The sequence below is a fragment of the Cupressus sempervirens genome, chromosome 8, assembly GCF_028749045.1.
Source record: "Cupressus sempervirens isolate cs-2001-9-10 chromosome 8, ASM2874904v1, whole genome shotgun sequence".
NCBI classification, from domain to species: Eukaryota; Viridiplantae; Streptophyta; class Pinopsida; order Cupressales; family Cupressaceae; genus Cupressus; species Cupressus sempervirens.
In genome coordinates, this window is record NC_143125.1 from 550,338,819 (window position 1) to 550,360,115 (window position 21,297).

The 21,297-nt window shown below is 33.0% G+C and overlaps 1 pseudogene; it reads right to left on the reverse strand.

The window, feature by feature from the left end:
* Positions 1-3,167: 3,167 nt before the first annotated feature.
* Positions 3,168-21,297, reverse strand: part of LOC149543626 (alpha-humulene synthase-like) — a 120,268-nt pseudogene continuing 102,138 nt past the window's right edge.

Here is a 21,297-nt window from a genome sequence, read left to right on the forward strand (position 1 = left end):
GTATTCATTACTACCTTGGCTTTCAGCACACTCATTATCATCAAGAGACATAATATGAAATCTGTAATCATCATCTTCCATCTCCTGAATGAATCTTTCAATTTGTAAAAACTTTTGTAATCTTATAGGTGCTGGCCAATTGACTGAATCGGGTACTAGAACATCAAGGAAAACACTAGGCAGTGAAGACTCTTCAGGTCTACAATGAAAAGGCATCTTACTGATTACTGACTTAAGCCTTAAATAACATTGTTCAATACTTAGACCTTGAGTACTACCTACTTCAGTTCTTATAATATTGATAATCCTTTTGTAAACCATTGTATTCAACATAGCAATGTTATTATTCACAGTTTCTAGACTCTCAGAATTTGGCAACCTAATCTCAGATCTAAGATCTGACTCCATCATAAAACAAACTTTCTACTTCTTCTTTCTAGCGCTGAAAATCACTAAATAGAGGCAACTTCTTTAAACACTTGACTTCCATGAAAAGAAAACATGAAAACCAAAATACCTCTAGTGCTGATACTAAACTTGGATCTGCTGATTTGGCACAGGTGAAAGACTGAAAATCCTTTACACCACTGATCAAACTTTGTAGAGTCGCCACCTCTATGCAAGAGGAATGAAATAACCACTTCTGTGATCTATTTTTATATTTCAATTATTTATAACAGTAGATTGCAACTAGCACTTAAAAACTTATCAAGAATTTGAAACTCCTTTTCAAGAAACTACCAAAAGCTTCAGATCTGCCCATACAACTGAAAGTCCTTCAAAATTTTGCAATGAAATCAACTAGGAACAAACTGGTACAGAGATTTGAGAGTCGCTACTCACGCTTTGTGAGAAATAAAACATAATTTGTCACTTGACAAATCTGAACCAGACTTTCAATGTAGGAAAGACTTGCAGATCATTATTATCTTGAAAAGAATTTACACTTTATAAAAGAATTCTTGACTTTGAAACTTTCTCAATAGTATTTGCAAACTAGATTGATTGAAGATAGACCTATGACAGTCATAGAACACAATTTTCATCCAGTTTCAACATACTGCTGATAATGAATAAAGCTTAACTGGGGAACATGAAACTTCAGCAAGGAAAAGGAACACATCTTGCTATTGATTTGATATATCCAATTTGTTTCATGGCAGAGATTTTTATTCTTTCTATATGCAACTCCCCAGCAGAGTCGCCATTTTGTTGGTGTTTGAAAATGTTACCCATTCCAAATTACCCTGATGAGAACAAGAATGCATCTAGGGACAGCTAACTCCCATTATCAATACATCCATTCAGACACCAGGCCAACTATAAGGCATGACCCTTCTTCTTCTTCAGGCTCTGCAAAACCTAGGCAGGTGAACCTCTAGATTCCTTATATGGTACCAGTTGTCAAAGCATACACTGAATCTTATACAAAGCAGATAGAAACCCTTATTTCTCCTAATAACTTATGAAATAACGTATATCTACAGTAGCTAAATGCAAAACAATGAAATTCATAAGCTGAGTGAGGGCATTCTGTTTATAGCTCTTCAACATGAAAAGGAAATTCATTTGATTAAAGATGTTGATTCAACAAAATCTCAAATATGCAACAGTATAACCAGTGATCCTATAAATGATCAGTGCCTAATCCATTGGGCAATTCCATGAATTCAAAACATACATCTGTGACATCAGGACATATCTCATATACCCAGACATCAGATCTATCCAACCACCTTGTGATTCAGACATCAATGTTCATTCAAGTCTCATTCTCACAAAATATCCTTCTCAAACAACCAGTAACCTTGTTTAAACATATCGAGCATTTACTTGGCCCTTTGGTCCAACAGCAAGATACATTAAACATACAACCTGAAAGGGATGCAAATGGGTCTCAAATATTTGTTCCAAAACCACATAAGACTTACAGATTGTTGAGATAGGAGACAAGAACCAGAACAAAACTAGTGAGATTTTTTCTCATATGTATTCATTTCCTTGAAACTATACATTCAGATGCATAAGATTAAAACATGAAACAACCTAATATCTCAGAACTATCTATATTATCTCTACAATGTTGTTCAGATGAGAGTTTTGTTGAAGAAAATGGTGTCACAGTCATGGAAACATGTCAAAATACTGGAACCAATGGTCTCACAGTGCAAAAACTGGGATCCCAAATGGTATCACATCAATGAACTTTTTTCTTCCCAGAAATTGGAACCAACTGGTTTCTCAGTGACAAAAATTGGAACCCTTACAAATGAAAAAAGAAAGAAAGATATAGCAAGAAATGAATTCCCAGATCTGATATGCAATTGCCAGGTGTCCACTTGAAATCCAATCCTCTGTAACTAAAAAACCTCTTTCTTCTTTCATCCCTTCTGATCTGATTTTGTTTCATCGTTAATCTGTAACAAACTTGCAAAATATCCTTGCCTAATGATGAAAACCCTTTACTTGCCAAAATATCTGATTGCCCCATGAAAAAGCCAGTGAAAATGAGTTTTTACTAAGTAAATCAGAACAAAATCGACCCTAACTGCATTTCCATTGCCTTCTACTGATATCTAGGTCATTATCTTGACAAAAAACAAATCTGAACTTCCTGGTATGAAAATGGTTACACTTTAGGTACCTGATAGAAAACCTTGTGTAGCTCAAACTGACTGATACCTGTGCAAAAACTGACTCCAGAATTGGAAAGTTCATCTTCTCCCAATTTCGGCGATATATAACATCGCCTATTTTGGTTACCGGAAGCGCCTGAAATTGCCATTTGAAAATGTCCTCTCTGGCTAGAAACTCACATCTGCACATTTAATTTTTTAAATTTCAAAATTTAAAATATCTAATGTTTGAACATTAGAATGGATCTCTTTTAAAATAATTTTTAAAATGTGCATATTTTGAAAATAATTTTAAAAAGAAATTTTAAAATTATTTTATTTTGTCCAACTCTTCAATTTCGAGGTCAAAGCTCTGTTGAACCATGCCACATGGCTGCATTTGATTGGCCCACATGGTCGGCATCATCTTCCATGTCACCAACTGCTCTGGGACCACTTGACACATGTCATTTCCTGATTCTCCCTCGCTATGTTGCTATCTGACTCAACAACCTCCACATCATTGGCGACATGGCGACGAAATGACACATGTCATCCTTCTTCATGGTTGAGAAACTTAACATTATAACAGCATATAACAGGCTTCTCAATATGAGCACCACGTCCTTCTTTGGGAACAAGTTGTAGCTTCTCGCATATTGAAACAAACTCCCTCAAATATGATTGGGAAGTCTTGATAATCTGGAGTCGGACAGAATTATGAATTTTCTCTATTAATGCCTATCTGGAATTGACTCCAATTTTTTTTTTAAGCAAGCTCGATAAGAGCACATTGATCAAAGAGAACCATGATGGACTGATCTTTGTAATAGTTTGCCTTTGTTTAAAACAAATGACGGAGTCTACGCCCCCATAATTTCATGATATTCGGAGCATGAATGTTTAATACTACTTCTTTTATTATATGCACCTTTCTCTTCTTGTAATTGTGCATAACTTTTTTCTTTTAAGAAAATCCTCCATTCGCCTCAAAACCCATCAATCCTAGCAGAATTAGTCGGGCCCCAAAGTGGGTCCGGCTAAAAAATTTTCATTTTCAAACAACTGATTCTTAAAATTGATCCACTGCACTCAAGTTATTGAATGAAGACAATTTGTACCACATAAACAAATTTATAATTTACTTTTACACCTGACTGCAAACTATCAACTTTGTGCCAGGAGGTGTTTGGACTGGGCTTAAAAACTGACCCAAACAACTGATCATGCTCTGAAAATTGGCACGTTGAATCTTTGTTCCGCATACTTGCATCCCGCCAAATCTCATCTCATGATGAATTCCCAGTCAAAAGATATTGACTGTCAAAATTGTCTTCTCAGAAATACCTGCGAGCAAACATGTCAGAAAACAACAAACTAGGTTCGGATTTGGCTCCAAAAACTGGGCAAACTGACATTTGGAAGGACGAAAACTGCGAAATTGGAGCTCTATCATGAGGTGAGTGTGACTATGCAATTTTGGCTCATGACGAATAACTGGGCACAAATGGCGGATGTTCAAAGTAGGCTATCTGGATTTGCAGGACAAAGGACATCAGTAACATATCATTTTTTGTGAATGGAATGACCATAGTAAAGTGTGAAGACGGATTCATCAAGTTCTAAAAACTGGCACACTTGTAGTACTTTTAGAGAAAAATACAAAGGTACAATCCATTTGATCTCACGTATCATGAACCAGGAGATATGATGCCACGAACAGGGGTACCAAACAATCTGCAAATGCTGACACCAGTCAAAACTTATAAATTGCATTTGGAATCATGCTTGAAAATTGACCGAACGGATTCGTCAAAAGCTGAAACTTTGGACATAACAAGTCTCTGATGTCTACAATACAATGCAAAAAAAAATTTCTCATTTGGTTCAACTGGTCAAAAGTTATTGCGTGTCAAACAAGGCTTCCCAGAATTAGGTGCACAGTGCAAAAGCATGAAAACAGTAACTGACCAACTTTGAGGGATTCAAAACCTATTCAAATGGACTTGAAATGATTCAAAATCTGAAACATAGGTTCTTAGGCATGGATATTAGACACTCTCAAAGGGGTAAGTCATGACACATTTTTTGGGTGCGAGATATTCACTCACCAACAAGGTCTCTTATCGCTGTCTGACACTTGGTAGAATTGCAAATTTTGACACTAGCTCAAAATGGGACTTCACATAATGATTCGGGATGGTAAAATAACATTGTGGATCATACGCATATGTCAAATGAAAGGTGTTAAGCCACTCAAACACCATCTAGGCCTCAAGCTACCAACTGACCACATGCATAAAAGGCACTTGAGGACATGATTTTCCAAAATTTTCAAAATGTGACTAAAAATGAAGCATGCAATTTTCAGTCTCAACAAGCACTCTGCATCGTTTTGGATGTAAATTACATTAAAATGAAATGCATGTTCAATGTACTTAAAATGTAAACAAGAAAAACAAGATATATATTACAATAACCAATAATGCCATAAATGAACAAACATATATAAATTTATGATAACCAATAATGCCATACATTAACGAACATCTAATATATTATGATAACCAATAATGTCATACATGAACAAAAATATAATATATTATGATAACCAATAATGTCGTACATGAACAAACATATAATATATTATGATAACCACTGATTTTATACATGAAAAAACATATAATATATTATGATAACCAATTATGCGGTACATTAACAAACATATAATATATTATGATAGCCAATAATGTCATACATGAGTAAACATTATATACTAACCAATAATCTCATAAGTATAATAATGTCATGCATTAAATATATGTCATACATCAAATATAAAATGTCTTATATACATCAAATGTTTATTGAATATGTCCACTAACATAAAATGTAACATTTATGTCAAATAATGCCTATACATGTGTGTCTATCAACTATATATTCTCCTTCCCATGAGGGGTAACAAAGAAATCCCTAGAGGTCTTTGGTCATCGTGTGGAGGGAGATAATGGGGATGATGGGGTCTTCTTCACACGCTCGCTCAACCTCTTGTTTAGGCTCTTCTCTAACTTGAGCTGATACAAAAAAAAGTAGATATGAATCAATAATTATTATACATTGAAATCAAATAAATATACACACAAAAAATTGATTATTTTCTTACCACCATCAAATAGTCACTTTGTAAGTCCACCTCAAAGGCTCACAGATGATCAGGTGTAATAAGGCCCTACAACAATTCAATCAATATAATCACTTATAAATAATATTTTAAATTTCAATACTAACTATTATAAACAACTACTAAAACTAAGAAAAATATTTCATACCCTGGTCAATAGCTTTGAACTACCCATCGCTGTAACAACTCCACAATTGACAGACTGGCAAAGATGAGGAGGAGTCTCAGACATTAACAACTGAATATCATATAATACAATTTACATGTAACATGAAACATGAAACAAATATAATTAAATTAATTAAACTAACATGAAACAAATGTACCTCTACAAAGCTTGTATCATGCCTAGGCTCAAAGTCCCTTGTGAATGTTGATGGTCTATTACATAACTGATGCACATGCATAATTTTTTTTGTCAATCCTTCATATGATTACTTAATAAATATATGTATTAATTTAAATAATTAAATCAATACATACCTCTCATAGATAGGAAAAAACATGAGGCCAAGGAATCTATACTAGGGCCATCAACACTCTTACCCTAAATTTTGAACAATGTCAATATATGCTAATCAATTAGTCATTAACTATACATAGGAAATGTGATCAAATTAGTTTATTTTAATTGTAATTTACCTATGTGTCAATGCAAAATGTGTCACTTAGGAACTTATTTGTGACTAGTTCTACATCCATACTATCTCTATCATGACTTCCAAATGTGCATAAGGATCCACATGATGTGCACATGTGACCATGATGCACAGAAGGCTCCTCCTCATCTAATGGATTGGCGCAATGAATGAGAGTCTGTGTCAAAGCAATTATAGTCCCTAGAGTGCTGGTCTCTACATGTTCCTTCACAACTAAAGGAAATATCACATGCTCACCCTGTGGCTTGAAAATAGGTTCCCTAACTACATTAGGGTCACAATGTGCCCCTGACCTCTCAAATGATGACCCCCCTCCTCTACCCTAGGATTTTAATATATGAAAAAAAAATGGGTATCTCCCCAAGGACAAATTCACAATACAATTTCTTTAAGAAATGCATTGGAACCTTATGGTTATTGTAGGGAGGGGCATTAAAGACCATCCACCATCTATCCCAAAAGTTATTTCTAATATCATCATGGATGCACCAATGGATGGGGAACCTTTTAGTTGTATGTTTAATAGTGTCTTTTTCTTTGGGATTTTTAAACAATGCACAAATACTAGCTTTTTCTATTTCTTTTTATTTTTACATCTTTATATAATAACTTGTTTGCATAATATCTTCTTTGTTCATCCCTCTTAACATGCCAAATATCCAATTGACCACTAACATAAGCTACATGGGTCATAATGGACTCAAGGGAGTATACCAATTGTGCTCTCATTAGATTGTTTTTTCCACAAGATTTCAACCTACCAATGAGTGCTTCTAATTTATTTTTCCCTTTTTTTATTTCATTCATTATGTTGTCTTGGGTGCTAGAAGGAGGTCTACAAATTGGTGGAGGTTGCAGAATTTCTTGCTCTTCTTGTGGAGGGTTTTAATTTTCATCTTGTGGAGAGTTTTGATGTGGATCTTGTGGAGGGTTTTCATTTTGATTTCGTTGATTTGGCTAGGGATTTGGTGATTCGTTATTCATATTTCCTGATAAGAAACTAATTGCAATCTAAATAAATAAACAAATTTAAAGCAAGATTGAAAAACCTACAAAACAATATAAAAATGTATAGAACAATGCAAAAACATATAAAATGATGCAAAACAAGAGTAGAAAACATACTATGTGGTCCTGATCTTGATCTTCGATGACAAGGGGGCATTTTGAGGAGGTGGGTGAAAAAATTCTTTAACATTTCCAATCCATGTGCATGTTGTTGAGGAGAAACAATGTTTTAAAAAAAAGGGGTCACAAGTTTGCAGCCCATATATACAAATTTTTAATTTCACAAAGCACGTATGCACTATAGCATGCATGTGCACTGTGAAATTAAAAAAAAAACTAGTGTGTATCATGTTTCTAACACCAAAACTTGGTGTACTTACCCACATATGTTTATACATTTCTTCAAATGAGTTGAGGTATTTTCATCTAGAGATATGATAGAGTATGTGATGAATGGATAGAGTGATTATCATGAGATTACATTGACGAGAATCAAAATTAATCTAAAAAAGAGAGATACAAACAAAAAAGGAGATGATAGTACAAGTATTGAAGATTTTGGACTACATGGTAACTCGTGAGGTGTTTAAATCAATTCCAAAGAGGGATATTTTTGGAAGCTATTGGAGTAATTTTTATGTTGTAATTGATGTCAAACCTAATGGTAATATAGAATGTCAAACTTAATGGTAAGACAAAATATCAAACCTACTCGAATGCTATTTACTAATAGTGTAGAGTTCCATATCATTTTATTGATAAAGAGGATTTGAAAAGAAAATATAGCAAGGTGTGATACTGATGTATAAAGAAGTGTTAGAAGTGACTGAGGATAATAATGGTTGAACGTACCTATTGATGTTGAGAAAGACAATATAGTGTGTTTTCATATTGTTATCAATATTAAACTATGTAGTTTTTGAGTCAAGATCATTGAACATATTTTCATGAACAGTGACTCAATACAAATACATCTCTCATGATAATAAAGTGATCACTTAACACTCATTCGATCTAGGTGATGCTTATAGAGGGGAAACACTAGGACTTCTTGAGAGGTCACCAATCCCAGTACTACTCTAGCTTGAGTGCACTTAACTACAAAATTTCCTACATAGTTAAAACTAGTATAATTGCAACCCCATTTGTATAGCATTAAAAAAGTTTTGTCCCTCATGAAACATTTATTAGAAATCCCCTTAAGCTCATGAATTCATAGGAAGGAGATAATTTCCACAAGAAACCAAATTATGATGTTGCTATCAAGATTTAACTATGTAGTTTTTGAGTCAAAATAACTAACCCATATTTAATGAGTAGTGATTCAATGTGAATCTATCTATCATGAGAATAAAAGAAAAACTTAGAACCCATTGGATCTATGTGATTCTTATAGATGTGAAGCACTATGACTTCCTAAGAGGTCACCAATTCTAGTACTACTCTAGCTTGAGTACAATTTACTACAATTTTTACTCCATGGTTAAACCTACTCTACTTGAAACCCCATTTGTAGAAACTTCACCAAGTGTTTTCTTATGAAACATTTATTAGAAATTCACTTAAGCTCATCAATTGATAAATAGGAGATAATTTCTATAGAAAATCATTATGATATTGCTATCAGGATTTAACTATGTAGTTTTTTTTGTCAAACTCATTGGCCCATATTTCATGAATAGTGATTCAACATGAATCCATATTCCATGAGAATAAATGAAACACTTATCCCTCATTGGATCTAGGTGATAATTATAGAGGTGAAGCATTCAAAATTCTCAGGAGGTCACCAATTCGAATAGTACTCTAGCTAGAGCACACTTAACTATGAAGTTTCCTCCATGGTTAAACCCACTCTACTTACAACCCCATTTGAAAATCCTCTACCAAGCATTGTTCCTTATTAAAAATTTATTATAAATCCCCTTAATCTCTCAATTAATAAGTAGGGGATGATCTCAACAACAAGCCAAATTTTGATATTACTATCAATTTAACTATGCACTTTTTGAGTCAAACTCATTGACACATATTTCATGAGTAGTTATTCAATGTGAATGCATCTCTCATGATAATAATGGAATAATTATCACTAATTCAATCTAGGTTATTCTCAGATAGATGAAGCATCAAGAATTCCTGGGAGATCAAGCATTCTAGCACTACTCCAGCTTAAGCATACTTAACTATAGAGTTTCCTCCATGGTTATAACCACTCTACTTGCAACTCTATTTGTGAAACCTTCACCTAGTGTTATGCCTTATAAACCATTTATTAGAAAGAACCTTTAGATCAGCAATTTATAAGTAGGAGATAATTTCAACATCAATTCAAGTTGTGATATTTCTATCAGGATTTAATTGTGTATATTTGGAGTCAAAATCATTGACCCATATTTCATGAGTAGTGATTCAATGTGATTCTATCTCTCCTGACAATAAATGGAATAGTTAGATCTTGTTGGATCTAGGTTATGCTCATAGAGGTGAAGCATTAGGACATCTCAAGAGGTTACCCATCGCATTACTACTCCAGCTTGAGCATAATTAACTATGGATTTTACTCCATGGTTAAACCCACTCTACTTGTAAACCTATTTGAAAAACCTTCACCAAGTGTTGTGCCTTATGAACCATTTATTTGAAAGACCCTTAATCTCATCAATTGATAAGTAGAAGATAATTTCCATAGGAAGTCAAATTGTGATATTACTATCAACATTGAACTATTTAGTTTTTGAGTCAAACTCATTGATCCATATGTCATTATTAGTGATCAATGTAAATAAATATATCATGAGAATACATGGAACACTTAGCACCCATTGGATCTAGGTGACAGTCATAGAGGTGAAGCACCGAGAATTCCTACAAGGTCACCCATCCTAGTACTACTCCATCTTGAGTGCTCTTAACCACAAAGTTTCATCCATGATTAAACACACTCTACTTTCAATCACATTTGCAAAACCCTCACCAAGTGTTGCATCTTATCAACCATTTGTTAGAAAGATTATTAAACTCGTCAATTGATAATTATGAGATATTTTCCATAGAAAATTAAATTGTGATATTGGTATGAGGATTTAACTTGTTGGAAGTCTTAAACCAAGGTACTAGGGAGGTTGGGGAGGGTAGGTGAATTAGGACCTATGATACTTTAACCTTTTCAATAATTCTAAAATGCATTGATAACATTTACCATCTCACATTCAATTTCTTAGGTATGCATAACTTATAATCAAACTCTAATAGAATATAGATCTAAGTTATCAACCACATGCATGAAAAATATCACACAAAATAGATTTTGGTTACCTAGAAACACTTTAGAATGAAGGTAAAAATGGGATGGAGATGACAGCCACAAATTTTCACTACTGTAGTTGTAAGAATTTTCCTTAGAAAAAAAATCACCCAAGATCAAGGAGCACAAGCAGAAGTACATAGTAGACCAAAGATTATGATCAATATGAAAATACTTTCTATTATCAGAACCATGTACAGACACACTAGGAGAGTCTGTATATAAAGGCCTCTAAGATGCATCTAGAATGTGTCTAGAAAGAACTAGGAGATAAGCATGAAAACTAAGCACATATCTTCCACAATAAGAAGATAAGCATGATGAGGTGTATAGAATGTTGTAGACACCATATGCTCAAATAATATGCTAACTCATAAGTAAAGTGCAAACTCCTATGTTGTCAACATGACAACTCACAAGAGTACGCATACTCCTAGGAAACTAATAAATAAATAAAATATACGCATTAACATAAGTAAATGTAAGTGTAAATAGTAAATACTTATTTACACCAACACCCCCCCTTAAGTGAAACTTAAGGGAATGCTCTTAAGCTTACAAAATCTAGGATGACATGCATGATGGGTCCCAGCTACTAGGCCAGGTTAGGTACCCATGTACATAACGATAATGCAATCTCTCATAAAGTGGAGAAAGAGGGAAAACCTCATGCGAAAAACCCTCCCCCAAAAAGAGAGATGAAAAACATACATGGTGTATGGATGGATGGAGTAATCAAGATCCCATGCCCCCCATTATGGCATACATCCAGTATATACATAAGAGAATGATAAGAAGAGGAAGAGAGATAGGATAGGCTCCCCTCCCACAAAGAAGAATGCCTGCTAGTGACTACTCTGATGAAGAAGCTAATCCAAGACTATAGAATGGTGTTCCTCCCTGACACTTCTACTATTCATGGAAAGAATCTCATGGATAACTAATGTCTTTGAAACCCACTCAACTAGCTAAGGAGCCTATCTCAAAGAACTATCTATCTTTGCAACTGATGAAGAACCCTTCTACAACTGCTGATCATAAGTATTCACAAGCACTTCAACCTATGATGATCGATCATGTAGAGAATGAACAAGAGGGTCAAAAGAAGCCCTTGTGACAGCCGAAGAAGGTGTTGTTGCATCAAGAAGAGGTAGATCATCAATACTATCCACCAAATTTATCTCTAAAGTTGGACCTAGAAGACTAGATGTACCCTACTATGTTGGATCTATCACTATGGTGATATATGCATGTGGACTAGACTGATGTGGTGACCTCTTGCTACATGTGTCGATAGAACCCCACAAGTTTGAATCTCTTGAAGCACTATCGATGGTGTCACTATCAATTTCCATATAGTATGATGTGTGGAGAGGATTAGAGGACAAGCTAGGTGAACTTTCCTCAAAGTGCACATCCTTCTCCACAAATATCTGATGTGTCTCTAGATCCATGAGTCTATATGCCTTCACACTGTCTTCATAACCAATGAAAGTACAAGACTGAGGTGACTATGTCCCGCATCCCCTGGAAGATCTATTTTCCCATGTTGTACAATTGAAGACTCTAAAGTGTGTCACATTTGGTTTTCTACTGCACCATGCCTAAAAATGAGTCTTGCCATCTAAGGTTGAATGTGGAGACCGATTAAGAATGTGAGTGGCACTAGAGATTGCTTCAACTTCTAATGATGGATCGAGAGACTTGGCCTTTATCATGCAACTCGCCATGGACTTAAAAGTGTGGATCCTCTATGCTATAACATTTGTCTTATACAGATTGAATGGTGTTAGATTCTAAAGATTAATGCCCTCAAGTATACAAAATTCTAGAAGTCCTTTGTTCACATATCTGGTTCCATTACCCATTTGGAGAACTTTGATGGCTTTCCTCAATTTTTGTTCAACATGAGTCTTGAAGGCTAGAAACTAGTCCAACACTTCATTATTATGATGAAAGAAATAGACCTAAGTGTATCTTGAAAAGTCATCAGTGAAAGCAAGTATATAGCAACCCTAACTGATTGCAAAAGGTCCTGCTAATACCATGTGAACCATTTGTAGAACAACTGGTGCTCTTGAAGACTTCCCTATTGTAACTTCCCTTCTAGATGCATATCCACTGAATCTGTTGAGCATTCACTATGGGAAAAGTTGATTTGGGGTAGACCTTTGACCATTATGTATGTGCTGAACTACTAAAGGAAATGGAAGGAAAGATGCCCATACTGCTCATGCCATAAGTTGATTTGAGAATTGGATTGTGATAGCAAGGCTTGTGAAGGAGATTGGGGCACAAAATGGGAGAAAGAGTACAACCTTTTTTCATGATTCACTTTCCCCACTACAACCAATGAGTCATCTTTCAGATTGTGTACCTGTACTGAGTCTAGAAGGAACTCAACTCTATGTCCATCTTTAAGGTGAGTGATTTGGTAAATCGGGAAGAGATTATAACTTAGGTTTGGAACATAGAGAACATCTTGAAACTCTCCATTTTCCATCTCCATGTTTCCTTTTCCTTCAACTTCCATTTTGGTATCATCACCCATGAAGATGTGTGGTACCTTTGGCTACTTCAATGAAGAAATCCTCTCTTGAAGAACCCATGTAATATGATGCACTTGAATCAAGTATCCATTCCTTAGAAGAATTTAAATTAGCCATGAGTGCTTGCCCTTTTTCCTTAGAATCTAAAGAAGACCCTTTATCCTTATAAGCATTAGGCAATGGAACATTATGTTTCTTCATGATGTTTGCCAATTCATCAATCTTTTCATGATAACACTCGTGTTCTTCATGACCCGATTTCTTGCAATAGACACACTTTTTATTCTCCTTATTAGTGTCTCGCATCTTGTTAGAATTTGAGGAAGGGGTAAGTGCAAGAAGTTGAGTTTCACTTTTGGCCAGAAAGTGGAAGTGTTTTTCCTGTTTTTGAAATTTTTTGTCAATTGATGCCAAAATTTGGGACATTTAGACATTGAATATAAAAAAACTTTAAAAATAAAAATTTTAGTGTTCAAAATCTAGTTTTTGAATATGTAATTTATTTTTGTACCCATATGATAGATATTTCTTTTAGTATGGATCTTTAGAAACCACTTTTTCAAAATGTCGTTTCAGAACCATACCACGCTCGTGTATGGACACCAAAATTTAAGACAAATAAATGAATTTTCATAAATCCTTTTCAAGGGAGTTACCTAACACACCAATTGATGACAATATTTTTCCTTAATTTTTTATTGAATAATTTTTTTATTATTAATTATTAATTGGCTATAAAGGTAAATTTCAAAACCTCTCATGTACGGACACCATAATTTGATAAAATAATTACTTTTTTCTAATATTTTTTTTAATCTCAAAAGAATTGTATGTAGATTGAAGAAATATAAATTAATTTAAGAAAAATTATAAAATAAAAAAGTTATTAAAATTTTAGTGAATGTCACTTTTTAACATTTAAGAGATAGTTTTGATTAATAAATAATAGAAAAATAGCAAATAAACTAATATCTCTATAAAATTTACATTTTTGAAATCACAACAATAAGACCTATAATGGGTTTTTGTTTCATCAAAAAATTCAATGGGGACAACCATATAAAAATTATGACAATCTTTGAAATTGTCGATTAAATGCCTTAGGAAAAAAAATGGTTCACAAAGGCATGGTTTTGTGGGACCAAGCCTATGCCATGCCTTTACACAAGGCAAAACCCAATGTAAAACTTGTGGCCATTCGAAATTCCCACTCATGTCTCACAAATCGAGCACCCAATTTGTAATTAAAAAATTGGGTACCCAATTGCTAATTAATTGTTACCCAATTTTTTTAAGAATCAGGTATCCAATTGTTTAAAAATTGAGTACCTAATTCTTTAAAATTTGGGTACCTGATTTGTAAATGAGCACCCAATTCTTTAAAAATTGGGTACCTGATTCTAATGTACCCATTGAGCCCCAAAAGCTGCCCCATAGGCCAACTTTGAATGATTGAAATGATTGAATAATAGTTTCAATCTACAGCAGTGACTTCTATCACACTTATTCTGTTTTCTTGTCTTCTTCTACAATTTGTAAGCTATTGATTCAAATTTAAAACTGGTGCAAACATGGGATCAAAACAACAAAGAAAGAAGAAAACAAAATTTTTGAAAGATGAGGAGATTGCAACAAATAAAGAGAATCACAACGTCAATGAGAGAGAAGATAAAGAATTAAAGACTTGAGCAATGTTTCAAAGGAGATAGACATTGAGGATACCACGATGGATGAAGAGGCCGAAGAAGCGAACCCAATGCAAGGAAATTCAAGTGCACATTTTAATCAAACATTCAATATAGGTGTGTCTCCAAACCCTCAAATTTTTTCTCGTGATGAAATTCGTGATTTTTTAGAAGTAGGTTATGATTTAAATGATTTAGATTTTCCTCATGAGAATAATTTGTCAACACAACAAACTTCAATTGAAATGCATGCTCTGAAAGAAATTCCAAGAAAAATTGAAAATGAGACTCAAATCCCAAATATCAATGAAAAAAAAAAATCAATTGACAATAAAAATTGCATGAATGTAGACATAGAAAGACTAACTACTAAACAAACATGTCAGAATGATAGTAACGTGTCTGAACATAATTTTCATTTTCCTAATGATGTGCTAGATAATCTTGAGTGATTGGTTTCATGGAGACAAATTAGGACACATGCGAATAGATTATATAGAATTTTTTTTTATAATAATAAATTTGGGTTTCAATGTCAGTTGATGTTGCAACTAATTAAAATGTCTAAAATGTGAAAAGTAATGAGAAGGTTAGGAATGTATGCAAAACTGAAAAATAAAAATGAGTCTTTAAAACAAGTTGTATCCACTATTGCTATTGCCTTTGATGTCATTGGAAATAAAATTCACTCTAAAGATAAGAATGTGCCACGACGAGCAATAACAACAGATTTAGTTAAAAAATCAACAACTGACAAAAGATTGATTGACAACATAAGTGGATATCTTAATGTCAATCATAATACTTTAGAAAGAGCTATAAAGAGAAGGGTTAACTTTGAATGTGATCCAGTAAACATTTTATGAACTTCTAGTGGTAGACTCCTGAGATGTGATATGAAACTTACTAGTGAAGTCAAAAGTTTTGTTGAAATTTTTTGGCATGATAATACAAGAGTATCACCTAATTTCACAAGATGTTCTTAAATTGAGAGTTGGGTCAAAAATACATGATCCACATCCTAAACTCCTTTTGGACTTGACTCAAACTAAATTTTTAAAAAAATTTATAGATGGTAAGGTATTAACTATTACCATTAGTCAAAGATATTTTGAAAACTATAAACCATGGTATGTAAGTATTAACAAAGAAAGAATCACATGTTGTTGTAAAACCCATGTTCAATTTCATTACCATTATGATGTATTTTGATCTATTCATGGTACCATGCATAGTAAAGAAATGTTACAGGAATGTGGTATAAAAATACCACCTCAAACTATAAAGGATTCCATATTAGGTTTGTTTTGTTAGCCACCTAATGATCAATACTTTCTTTCCAATGCATGTCTTTCTAGTACATGTGATATGTGAAGCAATCTTTCTCTGTTAGATGAATGTTTGCATGAAAATTCTTTGACTACTTTTAGACAACAATTAGTTGATGTAAAAGGATTCAAAACTATTGAATATCCATTGAAGGATGAGAAGACTGGAAGAAGGTGCGATCTAGTTATAGATAAAGTTAATTGTCATGCATTTATTGATGAGTTTAAGAGTGTGATCATACCAAAATATATTAAACACTCTCATTATTCTAGATGGCTTGATGGATAGTTTTTCATATGTAAGAATACATTTCCAATTGGTACTATACTTTCAGTTTTTGACTTTGCACAAAACTAGAAACTTGCACTATAAGATGAGATACAACCACAATATTACAATTCAGTGCAAGTAACAATTTATGTCCATATAGTTTATAGGCATGCACCTGATAGTATAGATGAGGATTGAAAAATATTGAGAGAGTACCATTTCTATATGAGTGATAATAAATTTCATTCATCTGAGTTTGTCCAATATTGTTTCAAGGTCTTTTATGATAATATAAAAGAGAGATAAATTCAAATGACACAACATTGGATATGGTCAGATAATTGTATAGGACAATTCAAGAGTGCTAGAATGTTCTATTCATTGAGTAGGACACATAGGCAAACTAATATCCAACATGTGTGACATGGTAAAGGAGAACATGATGGTGTTGCTGCATGTGTGAAGAGAGTCCTTAGTAGAGAGCAATTAAAATCTAAGGAAAAAGCCAAATTAAAAAATGCACATATGATTGTCGAAAGGTGTAGCAAATATTTATACATAGGATCAAGTGAGAACTCAAAAATCAAACATTTCTTCTACCTAGTTGAAGAGAAGAAAATGCTTTCAAGATATGACTATGATACAATTAGTGGGTTAGGCAAATGGCATTCATTTAGGAGTTTGGACTAGACAACTTGTTTGTTTTTGTCAGTTTTGTCTTACAGGTGAATGGGAAGAATGTGAGAATACAAAATTGATTGAAGATTGGCAACAAAAATAATTAGCACCTACTGACACACATTTTCAAGATGATACAGTAAATGAAGGCCATAATGTTACTTTTGCATTAGAAAACTATGATCATAATTCAGAGCTCATAAAACCTGGTATGCACAATTTAATTAGAATTTCTTGTGATCTCATGCTTCAATTTATATAATCTACATGTGTACTCATGTGATTAAAGTTCTTCTATACTTTATCTTATCTTGTAAGACATGTTTATGTTGTTCTTGCACCTAGTGATACTGATGAACAAATTGAGTATTGGCTAGCTAGATGTGTGGAGCCTAAGAAAAAATTGACATGATATCAAGTAGATGATGATGGTTTTGAGAATCCAATTGGGTCTATCATTGTAGCTAGAACCTGGCTATGTAGATACCTAACAAGAAGAAATGGTTTACCAATATTTGAAGACTATGAAACCGAAAAGAAGATTTTACACTATTCTCATTTGGTTGTGGTAAAAAATATCAAATTAGAAAGATACAAAGGTAGACCTGCCAATAAGGTATTATGGACAATTTCAATGGACGAGCATGAGACAATCATAGATGCATTGCAAAAGAGAGAGGATGTAGATGGCATAGTGGGATGACTACATTTAAATCAAACACATGTAAGTTTTTTCTTTATTGCGTCATTTTTATATATGTACTTATATAATTTAATTACATGTATGTTTGTGTTGTCAATACCAATTTAGAGAACTTATATATACCTCTTATTCAGGTCTTAATTACAATTTATGCAAATTTAAATGTCAAAGTGAATCAAACATCAACATCTTGTGCAATTTCACATAGTAAGTACATACAAATTACACATATATTTACATAGTTCAAATGCATCATATCAATTTATGTGTTTATTAACATGTGTTTTTGTTTTATAATTTTATTTTATAGGACCTTGTTTGAAGAGATGTGTTGAACCAATTTTATATTTTGAGTTCACTTCTATAAATATATCATTGACATTGTCTTACATATATTGTGAAATGTGTTGTACAAACTAATTTAAAAATGAGAATTTACTTCTATTTTAAAGCTAAAGGTGTGCAGTTGATAAATTATAAATTAATTATCAATTTAAGTAATGACCTCCTATTTTGTTCCACTAATTTTACATTCAAGCATGTTTAAATTAAATTTTGTTTGAAGTTTCAAATTACTATTAATTGTAATATTAAACAAGTCACTTGTACATGATAATTTAAAGATCATTACTCGTATCAATTATATGCTATTGTTATGTTATGTTGTTAAGTGAGAGGGAGAGAAGGATGAAGAGAGTGAGAGAGTTGAAGAGGTTTCCAAGAGGTTTCTAAGAGGTTTTGATGGATTATAAGGATTCCTAACAAGTCTTAAGGGGAGATAGGGAGTCCTACCAAGTCATAATGTGTGTTATAGGTTCTAATAGGTCTTAATATTTCTTAGTAGGACATATCATTCCTTATTAGGTAATAGTTACTCTTAAATTACCAAATGATACATAGGGGCCCCTTATGATACATTTTTAGATATTTAGATTAATATGTGTATTAAGGGAACCTAGGGATTTCTACTAGGTCCTAATGTGTGTTATAAGTTAAATAATAGGTCTTAATATATCTTAGTAGGTTGAAAAGGCCTTATTAGGTAATAATGAGTCCTATATTACCAAATGACTTATAAGGACCTCTTATGATACATTTCTAGGTACTTTTATCCATATATATGTTAAGGGGACCTAGGGAGTCCTACTAGTTCATTATGTTTATTATGGTTTCTAATAGGTATTGATATGTTTACTAGCACATAATAGGTATTGTTAGATAATAATGAGTCTTACATTAGCAAACAACACATTAAGATCACTTATGATACATTTTTAGGTACATTATCCATACATGTGTATCTTAAGGGGACATAGGAGTCCTAATAGATCATAATATTTTTTTTATGGGTTCTAATAAGTCTTAAAATGTATTATTAGGATATAATAGGTATTATTAGGCAATAATAATTCTTACATTACCAAATGACACATAAGGACCTCTTATGATACATTTCTAGGTATTTTTATGCATATATATGTTAAGGGGACCTAGGGAGTCCTACTAGTTCATTATGTCCATTATAGGTTCTAATAGGTATTGATATGTTTACTAGCACATAATAGGTATTGTTAGGTAATAATGAGTCTTACATTACCAAACAACACATTAAGATCACTTATGATACATTTTTAGGTACGTTATCCATACATGAGTGTCTTAAGGGGACATAGGAGTCCTAATAGGTCATAATATTTTTATAGGTTCTAATAAGTCATAATATGTATTATTAGGTAATAATGATTCTTAAATTACCAAATGACACATAAGGACCTCTTATGATACATTTCTAGGTATTTTTATCCATATATATGTTAAGGGGACCTAGGGAGTCCTACTAGTTCATTATGTTTGTTATAGGTTCTAATAGGTATTGATATGTTTACTAGCACATAATAGGTATTGTTAGGTAATAATGAGCCTTACATTAGCAACCAACACATTAGGATCACTTACGAAACATTTTTAGGTACATTATCCATACATGTGTGTCTTAAGGGGGCATAGGAGTCCTAATAGGTCATAATATTTTTTATAGGTTCTAAAATTTTTTAATATGTATTATTAAGATTAATAGGTCTTATTACGTAATAATAAGTCTTACATTACCAAACAACACATAAGAGCCCCTTATGATACATTTCTAGGTACTTTGATCCATATTTGTATTAAGGGGACCTAGACAATCTTACTTGGTCCTAATATGTGCTATACGTTCTAATAGGTCTTAACATGTCTTAGTACGTAATAATTAGTCTTACATTAACATAAAACACATAAGGACTCCTTATGATACATTTCTAGGTTCTCCAATTCATATGTGTGTTAATAGGACTTAGGGAGTCCTACTAGGTCCTAATGTCCAAAGGCATTATAATAGTTCCTAAGTGGTCTTAATATATCATAAAGGGTCATAATGGGTTCTTAGTGGTCCTAGGACATCTTAGGGCCTATTAGTACCCCTTAGAACATATTAACTATGATAGGACACACAAATGAGATGTTAATGATTGTAATGTATCATAAGGGGTCATAATATGTGAAAGGAAAGGTATCATCCATCATTTCATAAAAAAAATCTTCAATCTTTACCTAAATTTTATAACTCTAAATTTCTAGGATGAAAAATATTTATTTAATAGTCAAAATCTCTATTAGTACTTCAAACAATCTCTATCAGCAAATCAATTGTAAGTCAGAGATCCATTGTTTCATCCTAACTAGTGAATTAGCTTCAAAGTCCTCTAACAAGGTAGACTTAACAGTCTTTTGTCAAATCTCTTTATCGAGTGCATACTTTGTTATATGTTTTTAAACCTCTAACAAGGTGGACCTAGTAGTCCTAATTGCTCCTAACAGGGAAGATCATCAAAAGTGGTCACTGTAAGCCTTAATAGGCCAAATTTATGCATTAGTATTGAAGTTTTGTGGGTGTCATCCCCACCCCAGTTTTACTTTCTATTTGGAAGGTTTCTGGGTCACCAAATTATTGTGTTCATGTGTCATGAATGTTTATATTTTAGTTTCTCATGCATGCAGTTAGATCCAATTTCATGAATTAAATAATTACTGGATTATTGCAATTAAGATTTGGTTAGGATAAAGTTTTAAGCTTATTGATTCAACCCTCCCCTCTTAGTAACCTAACATAGTCTTAAATATTTCCAATAATTGGTATCAAATCTTTGTGGTTCTTAGGATAAAGCTTGACAACTTGAGGAAATATTAAAGACAATGGAGATATTCAAACTTGATAAAGAAATTGATAATGAAAAGCTAGATCTGGAAATGGCCATTGCACAACTCAAGA